A 13,195-nucleotide genomic window follows, 5' to 3' on the forward strand; every position below is an offset into this window, starting at 1 on the left:
TAAACAGACTGCCAATAAAAAATTTAAGCACCACTATCTAGAAGTAGAGTTTAAACAGAATTTTAAACTAAATCAAAATGTCAGAGTAAAGGACCATCAATGTAACAGGTTCTGATGCACTGCACTTTACCTAAGATATTGCAAAAGAACTTCCTCCTTCCTGAATTTGAGAAACCGTAATGCAAATGTTGAATCCTTTGTGCAATGGCTTGATGCTCAATGGCCTATGGAGCATATAAAAAGTAGCATGCCATTGCCTGTGCTCTGAATAGATGCCTCTTCAGCAGAAAACTTCGGCAGAGGAAATGGATTTATTTAAAAAAAAAGCCATGTTGAGGCAGGGGAAGCCTCGGATTTCACTGTATGTGGAACTTGGCAGGGTGTCTGGGAAGAACGCTTTCTTCTCATTGTCAGTAGTTTCTTTAAAACCTGGCATTTTAGGCCATGTGTCTGAGGTTTGTCTACACGGGAAATTTCCCATCAGTCGTAACTATATTTTGCCAATTCTGCTATGCTATTCTTGTTTAACTCCCAGTATAAATATAGCACACTAAAGGAATTTTTTTTTTTTCCCAGGATAATTGAGTCCTGTCTGGATTAATCCTTTTATTCTGGAATACAGTTTCTAGATTGAAAGGTACACAGGGTAACAACTTTGCTGCATGGACAGGTCTTTAAGAGTTAAAAAGAATTGTTCCCAAGGAAATTCCACATTTGTACAAAGTGTCAGTGCCAGCTATATGAAAGCCAACAGCAGATAAAACAACTTGGATAAAGCAGGCTGGGGGAAAAGGTTGCTTCAGGTATGGCTGTAAGACCGAAACGTGGGGATGAGAGAGTTATGAATCTCTCCTTGCTATAAATCACTCAGTGGTGTTCCAGCTGAGTTGAAAAATAAAAAGAAAAGCGCTGGGCTTTACAGCACACTTGGCATTGTTTGTTTTGTCTGCCAAGTCTATTCCTCTTCCTTCAATGGAGTGCTTGTGGTTTGGGAATGACTTTTTAGCCAGTTCTGTCTGCCTCTATCTGAGGCCCCAAACTCGTATTTCTGAACTGTCATATAAGCTGAAAGTTTGTACTTCTGTTCTCCAGTCCTCAGCAAACACTGGAGTGTTTGTGTCTCAGCATTTATGCCATTTCAGCAAGTACTTAGAGAATGAAAACATCAACTCTTCCTTATAAGCACCGAGATTCAGAAAACAAAGTTTAATTTTGAAAACACAAACATACAAAGAAAAGCAAGACACTCAGCAATACTGAAGCGTCCCACTAATTGGAACCATTCCTTTCCATGTTATTTATCAACTGTGGATCCTGTTTCCTACTGCACTGCCTGCAGTCAGCACCACTGACCACTTCAAGTCTCACAGTGCCAGGAATGACCGCATTACCCAGACACTTTCCTGGAGGTCATTAACAGCCTTTCCCAGTGTGTTAAACATTGCTTTTACTTTGGCTTAAAGAAGAAGTGGGGGAGAACAGGAAACAAAGATATTGCAATAGTTGTCATACTCAAAGTCTCCAAATGGGTTTGGTGGGAGGCACTGCAGACAACATATCAGCTCTTTCTGCCAAACACAACCATGATCCAGGGACCCATCAGGGTGGAAGCAGCAATGACACCGAATGAAACAGAGCCTCACAAGGGTAAGGGCTGGCAGAAGGCAGCTCTGACAAGTAAGGGGAAGGATTTTTTTTATCTTTTTAATACTTTTTTCTCTTAGTAATGCAAAAAAATCCTTAAACCACTATGATTCAAAGTGTTCAGTTTTCATGGTCTGTATGGAGGCAGAAGACTGAAAATAAATCCCGTGACATGCCAGCTTCCATACTGGCTATTCCCATTGCTTACACAGAATGGACTACTCTCAAAATGTATTTTGTAATGAATATAATTAAGTCTTACCAGACAACAGACCTCAGAAGTCCAAAGATTTCTCAAAATGCTCTTCCTCTCCATCCCAGTGGAGAGAAAACAGGGAAAACCTTTAACTACCTAAAATATAATGACTGATCCTTCTCTGTGTGGCTTTTGACAATGCAAGTTGAAGTATTTGTTAAAATATGGAGTATGAAACATCAGGATTGAGAACAATTCTTTGCAAAATTAAAGGAAATTTGCAGTTAACTTTGATCATCTGATTATTCAAAGTTTATTTTGAACCAGTTTTCCTTAGAGAGAAGATTTAATCCAACAAGAGGCACATAACCCATGGATAAGGGAAACCTCTAAGAAAGCAGTAACACACATCTGCTTGGATCTCAGATCCTCTTGGTCTTTAATAATCTTTTAAAGAACAAATTAAGTTATGCTTTTATGATTCCCTCTGTCCAGGACCAACTGAGATTGGAAAAGGAGAATAAAAAAGAAAAAGAAGTCATTGCTGTTATTGCCTATTTTCATTATGGTTCTTAAGAAGGTAACCTAATGGTTCAATTTTTCCTGTACTTTTTCTGTTGAGTACAATTAGTTACACTGAGAAACACTACTCTCTTCTCTCTCATCTCTAAGGTTTGTGGACCTGCGCACAAAGTGTTTGTGATGTTCTTGTTGTGAGGAATACGCAGGTACACGCTGTCCCTTTTCAAGTGACCAGCCTGACACAACAGTCAACCTTTATTCAGATTTTAGTATTAATGTCACTGTGAAGACACGGACAACTTACCTATATGCATTTTTTGTTCATATGGATTTGATTTACTGAAATGCTTCAGAAGTAATAACAAGATGAGGCTTTGAAACTCCTTGTACAATAGCTAAGTATTAGTAGTACTATTACCTGGCAGAGATGACACTGAAAACTGCCTGAGTTTAGGCTATGCTTCAAGAAAATCAGCAGATCTGTGAATTTCTAATTCCTGTCTTCTACGTTTTCTGATTTTAATTCATTAAAGCATGCTACTGTGAGAATTCACAGCACTGTGAGAGTACAAGTAACTCTAATAGATGAAATGTGGTCCCAGTGAACACGGAGTGGGGACAGTCTGATGGAAGATCTGCCACTCAAACTCAGGGGAACCCCTGACCCTTCTATCAATCCAAAACAGGTTTCACCTTCAAGTACCATCCTTCCAGGCCTTCTTCCATCAGAGTAGTTCATATGTCAGCTGTAGCAATTTGCTAATAATTTGTTTCTCAATTATTTCACATTTTGAGCAAATCATGTATATGAAATTAAAATTAGTATTTCCTCACATTTCACACTTTGCTTTCTGCTGGTTTTACGTATTGATTCTATTTTCTAGCTCCAATGGCACAGCTCAGTGTCTGGGGCCTATTCTGGCCTCATGCAGAAGGCTGCACAGGGGAGCAGACCAGGCTTCTATGGTGCAGCCACCCTACAGTGGTCTCACCTTCACAAGGACAACTTCAAGTAAATGGTGGCAGACAAAGAAACTGCTTTCATTTCTAGATCAGCCTGCATGTAGAAATATGCTTATTTGAGTTTACGAGCAAGGTTAAGCAAGCATATTATACATAAAATGCTGCTTTTATGTGAACTGTATTGGAACTTAACCCTAGAGTGCTCTAAAGCCTTCTGTTAACTTCCCTCTGTGGTGTGCATTTAATCTTGAAATAGTCACTCGTATCTCACTGCTTTAGAGAAACATTATTTATTTTAAAAGGCTTTTCCAACAATTGTGTTAGACGTGCATACCTTGAGGCAGATTAGAACTGTAATTAAAACAATCTTTCTAAGATTGGCAAGACGTTAGACATTGCTAAGAGACTAGATATGACCACTGGTTTGCTCGTCACTAATTTACTTAAGATTTCTATAAGCATTACTAACTATTAATATGCTTTGTGTGCAGAGTTCTGTATAACACTCTTGTTATTATAATGAACAGCTATATTAGTAAGAAGGCAACTGGTGTTGAAACTTCTGATATTCACTTACAACCTAAAGCACCAGTCCTTACAGGCACCACTAATGTTACAACAAGAGCAGTATGATTGACATTAACAAGCCCATCCACATGCGCACAGTTAAATATCCAGGTATATGTCAGCTGCAGGCAGGACACAGTGAGGTTTGGACTGCATTTAACTTCCAGCGAGCCAAAGGTTTGATACTCTTCACCTCACTGATGTAAATTAGCTTGTGAAGCACTTGATTTTTAGCTCACTTCAAATCAATAGAATTCTTTCCAGTAATTTCACTGGGCCCTGTACCAATAATGTAACATTTCACCAGTACTAAAGTAATTTAATCTAGAAATTGTTTCCCCAGAACTTGATAATGATTTAAGGTACAATCAGTTCAAATATTTTTGAAACCTGATAAATAATAGCTCAAAGGCAGACATCTCTAAAATTAGTTGTTATGCTTCACTGATGCTGTCACAAAACCCAGAAAGCTTGTTCTCTTTCCTGTATTGCACCATACAGTTGGTTTCAAAACAATCTATTATTTGCTTATAAGAAAACTAACAAATTATTATAATGCACATTTAATACATTATTACATCAGATGTTACCTGCTCTTTGACTGAGAAGTAAAGATCAAGTTCTGTCAAGTCAGACGCATAGACTCAATCAAGTATTAATAGCTGAATTACTTCCAGCAACAAGATACTAAGGCCAAGCAAAATGTCCAAGGTCACTACACTCCAGATGGTACACTAATATATTTACAGGACTGATGCCTCCTGGCATTTTCGATTTCTTATGTTGGGTTGGTTTTGGAACCAATCAAATTGAGAAGCTGGCAGCTGCAATTTGCCCACAAAATTAAATTTAAAGGATTATAATTCCAGTTTTAAGCAGTGATTTGACTGTATTGATGTGAATACACTATTCCCAGCTCTTGATTTTCACTGAATGATGACCACAGCATATCACAAATTCAATTGGGACAAAACAGACTGGTTGTCCTTAGAGATTTTTTTTTCATGTTCACAGCCATTGATTTAAGCCTTAGCTAACAGAGTCAACAATCAGGAAGATAACAAAAGCACCCTGCATGAAATAACTGCTTCTGATATGGGTGCCTGAAATATTCTGCATTCCTCCACACTAGGGGAATTTTAAATGACAGGGTTTTTTTCATATGGACAATTATGCTCAAGCAATGCATATACACACACAATTATGCATATTGATGTTCCTACCTACAGGTGTGGAATACGTAAACACAAACTTACAACTGTATACCAAAATTTTTGGACTTGTACATGAGCGAATGCACTCTTTTTTAACTGCTGTACCAGAATCCTAAGGATCTTTTGCCAATATGGCCAAAAATTTCTAGAAGCCTGCCAGTCAGAGATCACAGTTCCCAGCTTTGCATGCATGCAACCAAAGCCTACCTACAGTAACAGCATGTTCTAGAAAGGGATAGGCACTTACCCCAACAGTAGCCTGAGTAGCTTGCACAGGTTAAAGATGATTTGTGCAGCACAAAGAGCTCAGACGGGCACTAGGGTATCCTATCCTATAGGATACTATCATGAGCTAGCAGGAGGAGGTGGGGGGGGAACAAAAAAAACCCAGCTGATTACCCAGCACAAAAAGTAAACATTTCCACCTCTCTAGAAATAAACAACACCCAGAACTGGGTGTTAGAAGATGCATCCCCAAGCCTCATTACTCGAGCTGAGCAGTGTAGCCTGATTTTTTATATGTATACGTAAAATAGTGTGTGTGTGTACATATATGTATTTGAAGGCATGTTACTGCCAAATTTTAAGTTGGAAAAAACACTGTTTTGAACTTATTCCTAGGCTTTCTTAGGCAGTTGATCCTGCAGCTGGATTATCTTTAAGCACCTAGCTCTTTGGGTCTTAAGTTTGCAGTCTCAGTTGTCTATATAGGCAGCAAGCACAGGAAGGCAGCAACAGACTTCAGGCAACATGACGTCAGAAGTAAAAGAGGCAGAGCAAGAACTTTGCTCTGTGCTGTCACAGCCTTTCCCAACAGGCACTGGAAGCCTCCACTGATGATCTCTACCGAGAAGTCCTCTGCTTTGGGAACTTCTCAGCCCTTCAACAAGTTTCTGAACTACGTTAGGGAACCAAGGCAGCATACTTCTTCAAGGCAAATTTCCTTTACTCACTTGCATCTTTCAGAGCAACCACTACAACTCCTGTGTTGATATGCCATCAAGTTGTTCCAAAAGATTTACCAGTAAACCAAGTAAAATGCAATTTAAAACTTCCAGTTCCCCCAGGTTACTCTATATGGGTTTTGTATTAAAATATGGACATTTACTGTAGTCTTCTTCCTATCCATCCTTCCAGTGACCTTACTATAAGTACCCATATTTTGCAATTTGGCTTTTTGTCCATATCACTGTGGATCTTACCTCTCTGGCTTATGCTTCTGACCTCCATCAGTTCCAGTTTAAAGCTTTTATTACTGCTTTAGCAAATCTGTGACCAAAGTTGGTTTTCCCTTTAAATTTTTTATCTTGATGAAACCCTTAACTATTGCAGTATGATATTGATGATCTAAATATTCCAACCTTCATAAATAAGTTATCAAGAGTGTTCTATTTATACTTCCATGTATGTATACACAAATACACAGAGTTCAAAACAGAAATCACTTTTAAGACTTTTGTCACATTAAGTGTACAGTAGCTTCAGAGCAGCTTCAGAATAACTAGGGGAAAAAAAAAATTAAAAATACATGTGCTCAAGGCACTGCTTAAATCAGGATCCACAACATACCCGGATGGAGCTGGTACAAACAAAATGGAGGCATCAAAGGCTTTTTCTTTCAGAAAAGGCTGCCAAGATTTGTGAGAGGGGGCTGTACTGAGCAACCAGCAATTAGACAATTTAAGCTGGATACCTTCAGACAGTAAGTGCTCACACTCTGAGGAGAAAAATACCAGTAATTTTTCAATTGGACTTTTTAGTATTGGACAGAAAATGAAGCACACAATGCTTCTTAAATTGTTTAACTGAGAAATAATTCCCATACTTAAAGAAATTAAGCCTTCAATAGTGATGTTTCTCCAACCTGTTGTGTTCCAAGCAGGAAAAGGAAAGCAAAGATCAGAGCGATCTGCCAAAAACAGATGACTCAAAATGTTATTTAATAATATATGACTTCTCTTGTCAGAAATGTCTCTAATATCACCTCAGGAGAAACAGACATTGTACACAATCGAAGACACACCATTTGTTTTTACCTCAGAACGTGACCCAAATAGTGACTTGTGCATCCACGCAACGTAAGAGCCTCAAGTGGTTTTGGCGGGAAGCTGGGCGCCGGTCTGTGGCTGAGGCAGCCCCCGCATGAGGCGGCATCGGCATCGCTGCCAACGTGCGCTCACAGCTCTGGTCACAGCGAAGCCTCCCTGAGCAGAACGTTCCGGACCCTCAGGCACTTTAAATGCTTTAGATACTTGCATGTTATTTTTTCCCCTGTGGTGAGAGCAACAGGCACATCAAAGCAGGTAACATTTCTCTTTCAGAGCAGAGTTATAAAACAAACAATTCGGAAATGGTTATGCTCTCGGAGATTAAAAAATCCTGGATGACAAATTAATTCCTCAAAGTGATAAAGTGACATGTTTTCACAATTTCTTTGTAGTGAAGATCAGGAGGCACAAACCTGACAAGGCTCGAGCATCGGCAGCACTTACATAAGACTGTGATATGTCTTGGCCCATTTGTATGAATGGCTCTCATGGAAATACTCTGTTTTGAAATGCAGAAAGCCAAAATTCAGCTGTCTTCCACTTGCAACTGCAGCACCCTTAATTCCCAAATTCAATTTGAAAGCAAAATATAATCCACAACTATTCTGAAGAGAAGGCATTGATTATATTTGTAATGCCTCTAATATATCACTCACTTAAGAATTCTTCAAGGAGGTGTAATATTGAGCTTCAGTTTTTCCTGTATTAAAAATAAAAACCTATATTGCCCAAGGGTGAGTGGATATAGGGATTTTACTAACATCTGAGGTCTCCATCTAACACACACTGCTGTAGCTGGATTAACATAAGGATGCATGTGGGACGCATCACTGCATGGAACAGATTTCACGGTCTCCAGATAGGAAAAGCTGAGGAATAACAACTGGAAAAGAGGAGGTTGGGAATGTTTCTTTCCAAACAATGGGTGTGGCACCATATATTCAAATACGGAAATATTCTTGACCAACTTGATTAATGATGGTACATCACTGTTCAGCCCTGTGTAAAATCCATGAACTTCCAGTGACAAAGTTGAGATGTCCAAACCAACTTTGCTAGTTCTATCACAAGCCTTTGAAATATGAAAGGTCTGTCAGCTCAGCCTTCTCACCGCAGTATCTGAGCATTCTCATCCAGAAAATTTCAAAGCTACATTTTGTATTTGCAGGGGAAGTGTCTGTGCCCATCTGCACGAAACTAAGCAGCGTGGCTCAGAGCAAAGGATGAAGGTCAGGAAAAACACTAAATAATATATATTAAAACAATGAATAAATATGGAGAAATTGCAGAGTCTGACTAGAACAGAGAAAGTGGCATCAAAGAAGTGTTCCTTTGCATTTTCCTGTAAATTATTCACTCGTTGCTGCATACTCAAGCCAAGGGTCCTTTGTCATGCAGGTGCTATAGGAATCTTTTGACCATCCTAGTCAAATGTAAGAAAGCAACTGAAAGGAAACCTGGAAAATTTGGAGTTGCAAGGCCAATATGCAAGTCTCCACCTCTTTTTCAGCATGTATCCCATCTTTCCCAGCACCTGGCAATGACAGACTCCCCCACAAGAATTACCTGTGATATATTACTTTCACTGTGCAAATCAATAATTTAAATGTGTGTGCGCTTAATCATAAGCAACTTGATCTGCTAATTCTCCAACTCTCACTGCTTTCACAAGGGTCCGAGGTCCATCCTACCCCAGCTCGTACAATTTGCATTTTGTTCAATGTAGGTGAAATTCAATAAATATTGTAGCTTAAAGTACAACTGGGGCTACAGATTCCAGAGTAAGATCTCTAAAAATCTTATCAAATAACGCCATATACAGAGATACAAAATCTCACAGTACATTCATAATGTGAGAGTAGAAATTAACACTGCCGTTTAATGTATTACTGCCTGATAGGAATTTGCAGGTACTGTCTTTAGAATAGTTACCAGTATCTCTGAATCTTACCCTATGTATTATAAGAATCAGCAAGGAAGAAGCATTTAGGCTTTGACAGTTGTTCTTGTTTTTCAGTCCTTGCTTTGTTTCTGGATCGATGGACAGATAGATGTAAACAGATTTTTGCAATGCTGTCTTAACACAATTACAGTACACAGAATTGATTGACTGTCTATGGGATAGGCTATTTTGTAAAGGCAAGACCCTGAAAGCAAAATCTGAATCATAGTTTGCGATGTTTGGATAGTAATGCGGAAAGCCAATTGCTGCGAACTATCCCTTGAGAATTCAAAATGAACTACTGCATCACTTTTTGAAGATACTGTGCATAGGTGATAGCTACTATTTATAGGAAAAAAAAGATTTTAAACTATATCATGTACTTAAAGTTCAGGTTATGTTGCATTTTGTCCTATTACCTTAAAGCAAGTAAGCCAGGAAAAAAGAGGTTAATCTGATGTGATATTTCACAATACACAAACAACACTGTAAAACACAATAAAGCTTGTTCCAACATGTCCCACATTTCTTTAAAAAAAAATTAAAATTAATCTAAAGGAGCAAATCCACACACTGGTAATGAAACCTTCAGCATTCAGATATACAAGAGACAAATACTTTGCCATGAGTAATGAAGAGCTATTTTGAATTTTTAGGCCTTCATGAGGTTTTTATCAGTTGATAACATAACACTAAAAGTGATTTATATGTGTGTAGGTATATGTAACCATATGTATAACCAAAGAATGAAAGCATTCAAAGAATGAATGGAGTTGATGCTACCAAACTGATTTGAGAATTAATAAAATAGAAGTCAGTTGGTATTGTGACTCAGTGAGTTGCTTTGAATAAAATAACCTTTCAGTTTTAAAAATATGCTTTATCTCCACCGACACAACTATGTGACACAAACATGGAATGGAGGTGAAATTTATTTTAAGAGGACAGAGTGTGTGATTTGCCCAAAGCTGAAACACTGTGTCCCCACAGTAAATGTTTCTTGCATATCAGAAAGCTGGTTTCATTACCAGTCAGTAAATTTGGTTCTTTAGATTGAAATTAATAACAACTATACATTGTTAAGCTTTTCAGTCACTCAAAAAAAAAAATTTTTTTCTGTACATGAATAGCTGATATTCTTGGTGTTGATTCTTTAGCAAGTGACAACCAGTTACTAAAGCACTTAGAAGTGCTCTGTCTCTCATTTTTATTTTGAGGGTATACAAAGGTATACAACAATGATAGCACTTAGGATACTTAATAAGGGGGTTTTGCACAATTGCTTATTTTACCTTAACATAAGAAAGAGAAAAACATAAGAATTATCTTAATTGTAAAAATACAATAGAAAAAAACTTTATTTAGGTTTGGGAGTTTTGGGTTTGTGATATTTTCTTTCTTACAGAGCACTGTAGGGCTCAGAATAATCTATTTTCTTCAGACTTACAGAAATTATTAAAAAAAGACACCTATCTTTATACATTAGCTGCCCTTTACCTCACTTCAAAACATTTCCTTCTAAGTCCAGCAGTATACTGGAAAGCTAAAACTCTAGTCCCCTTCCCAGTGAAATCTTAAGGGAGAGCAGGAGTGACACGTGTCAAGCAAACCCGTTGTGCCCTGTATCACAAGAGGATAGGCACTTGTGGGTAGTTATCTTAAGAGAGCTGAGAAGCAGATACAACTGCTCATAGATAAGCACAAGTGCTCTTCTGATTGCAGCCATAGCAAAAGGACATCTGCAGACCTTGGCCATACACAGGTTCTCTACAGCCTGTGCACATGATGGATGTTAGCTGCACTTCTGATCTCGCACAACTAACTAAAGATTTCAGTAGCACAAGAAAAAAGATCGGCCCTTCACAAGTCACCTGAAGAATTGCCCTGGATGCAGCTTGCATGCTGCATCCTGGGTGAGACAAATCAAGAGCAAAACAGCTTGAAAAAATTACATAAGATTTACAGGCATCATTTAGGCCTTGATATAGATTCCCATTACACAATCCTTGCACTACTGCTAGTTCAACTCATCTTTTGCCCCAATTTATGTAAGAAAAATAAAAGTTCAATAAGCAGGACAATTCTCAGCTGTGAAAGAATTGTAGTTCCCTTCTGCTTTCAGCTTTCCCTCAAACGATTCTCACTCTGTATCAAGGCCCTCACTTTGCGAGGCAGACTGTCTCCATACACATTTTTAGAAAGAGGAGTTGAGATGGTTTCAGGAACTCTCTTTGCAAAGTGTGATGGAAAAGCCAGAATAAATGATGCATTTTTAGTAGGTTACTGAACCTTCTTTCACCATGTATTTTAACTATTGGCCCTATGTACCGATGACCCAATTGCCTAGTTTTCCCAAAATGCTCCTGGGGAAGCATTTCATCTATGACTTTATTTTTATAGCAGCCTTCAGGTTAAAGCACCTTGGGCACCCTACTATATTAAATAAAATAAAACGTCAAAGTTTATAAAGCAAGTTAAAAGTGCAGTCTAAGATATAATATAACTGCTGCCTAATTCCAAAAAGCTGCTAGTTATTCCTTAGATCTTAACTATAAGGGTAATGAATTTCTTTGATAAAAGCATGAAATTTAATATGACTTAGAGTCAGAAGAGGTCATCTAACTTGTATTTTCAAGGGTCTTTCTGAGTGCAAAGAAACGGTTGTCAGTGAAAAAGGAAAGAAACCTATAGTAATGGGTACAACTGACTGGCCTTGAGAAAGTTCACGAGAAATTAGAGTAACAGTTCTCAGGAATCCTTTTGCTCTCCACAATAAAAACTATTCCTATTTGAAAACTACATGTCCCTTTGGTGAGCTGAAATACCAATGTCTACTGATTATACACCTCTTAATTAAGAGCAATCTTGCTGATGACTTTCCGATAACATTTTACTATAATGTTAAGTTCACTCGTCAAATGCGTATGCTATGTAAGTGGCGTGCTTCTGTTATTGCATTTCCTTACTCAACTCTGGATTTGACTTTTGTACGTCACATGTTCAGTTGGAAAGAAACAACTGACCAACCAAAACACACACACTTTTATTCTTGTTCCTGTCAGACTGAGCAGATAGATAATATAACTCTTCCCAGAGTTACTTGTCATTTCTCTAGAAATGACAAAGTAGGCATTCATATAACAGATCCAGACTATATATATTACTGCTAGAAATAATCTTCAGTGTAATCCATACTACTAAACCCAGCAGGTCTTCTAGCTTCTAAGACGTTTTGATTTGAATCCAATGAATTAACAGAGCCTATAATCAGCTTTCTGCCTCGTATTAGTTTAAGCTGTCTATATGTACTTCTCTAATCTTATTGTGCTTTGCTGTGACAGAATCCCAGGTGCGGGTTCTCCTCCACCAAACTGACAATGCTGGGAACACGTGTTAGGAGAGGTCTTGTATCCCAAAGGGAAGGAAGGCTGCTCACAGTCCTTGCTCTTCCTCATGTGCGCTACTCCCAGGGACTCATTCTCATATTTGAGAAATAAGGTTTCTGTTCTACCGAGGTGCTGGCAGAGATGGCTTCTTACCTCTGAGAATAACATAAATAAAAAACAGACATTTTATTTTGTGGACAACTCATCACTTCTGTTCAGCTGAAGACACTCAGGAAAAGACAAATAGCAAAACTATCCAGCTGGCCTACTTTTGATGTGTGCTATGCTTCCTGAGTGTAAACTCTAGGGGACCTGCAAATTCACTTGACCATAAATGATAAGTAACTTATTAATGAATTGAATCAACCCATATAGAATTTCAAGTGCACAGAATACAGGCTCCAAAAATACTGCACATATGCGACCTGCATATGCAAGCGTCATGTCACTTCACGCCATACACTGCTCCAAATGCCTGAGCTCTTCAACACAGAAACTTCAGCTAGCACAGCAAGATCACAATGAGAGCCTGCGAGTCAACTGCCACAGAAAGAGCAAATTATAATGATATTCCTCATAATATCAAACTTTCTAGATTTTTCCATACTCTAAGGGAAAGATCTTTTAAAGTGAATTCTGCTCTTTCAGATTTGTTAGTGCCTCAACTGTGTACTCTGAATTCCTACACAAATCAGCTGCATTCATTTCACATC

This window comes from Buteo buteo, chromosome 11 (assembly GCF_964188355.1).
Source record: "Buteo buteo chromosome 11, bButBut1.hap1.1, whole genome shotgun sequence".
NCBI classification, from domain to species: Eukaryota; Metazoa; Chordata; class Aves; order Accipitriformes; family Accipitridae; genus Buteo; species Buteo buteo.